Consider the following 3,189-nt stretch of genomic DNA (forward strand, 5'->3'; position numbering starts at 1 on the left):
TCTGATCCTTAGGGAAAACAATTTGGAATTTGCCTGTGTAAAAAGTGACAAAACCGTTTTCATGTACTTTGACCACAGAGATTAAAATGTAAAGCATTTGGTACAAAGACGTAAATACAATTCTATATATGCCACAAATATTTATAATACTACATTTATGGCAGCAAAGAATGGCAAATAAAATATGTTTCCACAAAAAAAAAAAGATGGTTTGATTCTACTGCATATCAGAATTGTCCATGTCATCATGAGTAAGCAGGAAGAGCCAGTGCTATTATGTGTTGATTTCTGCAATCAATCCAAAGGAATAACAAGCTTTGTCAAGTGTCTACAATTTACTATATATTGGGAACATAAAACAGAATTATACAATGTGTATTATCAAAAATTTGCATTTTATTGTAGATTCAAGACATAATCTTTCTCAAGTAAAAATAAGATTAGCCTTGACTACTATTGCCTGAACCATATCAGAATCCAAACATTTTACTAGTCTTTCTTCCTTCTCATAGACATCAGCCACTGTAAAATTCTAGGGTACAAAATAAACATTATTCCCATTTTAAGCCATGTGCACAAAGCATGTATCATACACAAAAGAATGAAACATATCTCTGTTGATTGTAGACGCCTTGTCTGTGTAACTATCAAAAAGATTATCAACATAATGTTCATAATCATTATCATCATCACTGTCATCACTTCTTAGAACATCACCAACCTAACTGAAATAAAACTTTGAAAATATAGAGTGCTGTTGAAAAGCAATCAAATTTAGGTGGGAAATGATTAACTTTCCTTTGTTTTTCAAGGGGAATTGTTCAGAAAACGTTCACTATGAGTCTAGGCAACATAAGTTGGAACCTCAGTACTTTCATTCCTATGTATTTAAAACCCTAGTTATATCTACTCATATAATAGTCCACCAAAATTACATACAATATAGAATATATCTACTATCTAGAGCATGATGTCAACTGTTTTTCTTTGTATACAAAAGAGGAGAACGAGATGATGATGATGGTGATGATGATGATGATGACGACGACGACGACAAAAGAACAGTAGAATAAGATGTTCTCTCAAAGAATTTGTTTTATTTGTTTTATTTGTTTTTTTGTTTTTTTTTTTTTTACTCTCCAGGTCTACAAACAAAGCTGTAATAGGAGAAACAGGGTAGATACGGATAGTTTTTGTCCGGAGTTCACCTATACTTCTTGTATTTGCTGGCATTACTGTCAGATTTTGCCCTCCATGGTTTCAGTACCTGTAGGTTTTGGCTTCTGAGTAGTGTCAAATCTTCACAAAAAAGAAGAATCACAGAAATCTTCATGGGTGGGCTCTTCAGAAGCCATCTGCTAGAATTCCTATTTGGTGATGACTTGTAGCCGTATAGCTTTTAGTGAAAAAATTAAAGCAAGGCAGGACTTCTCTCCCTAGCCTAATTCAGCCCATTCAGTTTTTACATAGCTGTCTTTATCAAGAATTTCTTTCCTAAAAGTACCATTGCTCCCAATCTGCACAGTCGGGCCAACTAGACCAAATATGTTTCCACTTATACATGACAATCTTTCAGATATTTGGAGAAAGTTATAATGTCTCTTCTCAAGTCTTCTTTTTTTTGAAAGCTACATATCTCCAGTCCATCATTCAGTCCTTAAAATGACTTAAACTCCAGGTCTCCCATGGTCCTGGTTATCTTTCTCTGGATGCTCTCCAGATTATTAATTTTCTTTTAAAATGTGGTACCTAGGACTGACCACAATATTGCAGCTATAATGTAATCTCAACAGGAAAAAGTGTAACTCTCTTAACCATGGGTGCTGCGCCTACGATTGCATTAGATTTTTGGCTAATACATCACTCTGTTGACTTGTCTAATAAAATCCCAGACTTCTTTTTTTAAGAAAAAGGGATAGCTAGCAAAACCTCATCCATCTTTTGTTTTTGATGATGCATTTTTATAAAATCTAAATGTCATACTTTCTATTTATACTTACTACATTTTATTTTTCCCCAAATAAGCCCAGTTTTCCAAACTATCAAGATTCTTTCTTGAGTTCTGTCTTTCATTCAGTGTATTAGTCATTTTCCCAGTTTATGTCAGCTGAAAATCTGATAAGTTGTTCTTATATGCCTTCCTTGATCTGAATCAACTTACATATTGCCAGCCTGACTCAAAAGACTTCTCATTTATTCTTGTTTGACTGTCTTACTTCTTCTCAATCTTCTTAACCAATGCCATCTCCCTGTTCCCCTGTCTTTTTTTTTTTATAATTAAATTTATTTATTTAACTTTTAACATTCATTTTCACAAAATTTTGAGTTACAAATTTTCTCCCCTTTTATCCCCTCCCCCCCAAACACCAAGCATTCTAATTGCCCCTATGACCAATCTGCTCTCTCTTCTATCATCCCTCTCTGCCCTTGTCTCCATCTTCTCTTTTGTCCTGTAGGGGCAGATAGCTTTCTATACCCCTTTACCTGTATTTCTTATTTCCTAGTGGCAAGAACATTACTCGACAGTTGATCCTAACACTTTGAGTTCCAACTTCTCTTCCTCCCTCCCTCCCCACCCCTTCCCTTTGGAAGGCAAGCAATTCAATATAGGCCATATCTGTGTAGTTTTGCAAATGACTTCCATAATAGTTGTGTTGTATAGGACTAACTATATTTCCCTCCATCCTATCCTGTCCCCCATTACTTCTATTCTCTTTTGATCCTATCCCTCCCCATGAGTGTCGACCTCGAATTGCACTCTCCTCCCCATGCCCTCCCTTCTATCATCCCCCCCACCCTGCTTGTCCCCTTATCCCCCACTTTCCTGTATTGTGAGATAGGTTTTCCTACCAAAATGAGTGTGCATTTTATTCTTTCCTTTAGTGGAATGTGATGAGAGTAGACTTCATGTTTTTCTCTCACCTCCCCTCTTTATCCCTCCACTAATGAGTCTTTTGATTGCCTCTTTTATGAGAGATAATTTGCCCCATTCAATTTCTCCCTTTCTCCTCCCAATATATTTCTCTCTCACTGCTTGATTTCATTTTTTTTTTTAAGATATGATCCCATCCTATTCAATTCACTCTGTGCACTCTGTCTCTATGTATGTGAGCGTGTGTGCATGTGTAATCCCACCCAGTACCCAGATACTGAAATGTTTCAAGAGTTACAAATATTGTCTTTCCATGT

Source organism: Notamacropus eugenii, chromosome 6 (assembly GCF_028372415.1).
Source record: "Notamacropus eugenii isolate mMacEug1 chromosome 6, mMacEug1.pri_v2, whole genome shotgun sequence".
Classification (NCBI taxonomy): domain Eukaryota; kingdom Metazoa; phylum Chordata; class Mammalia; order Diprotodontia; family Macropodidae; genus Notamacropus; species Notamacropus eugenii.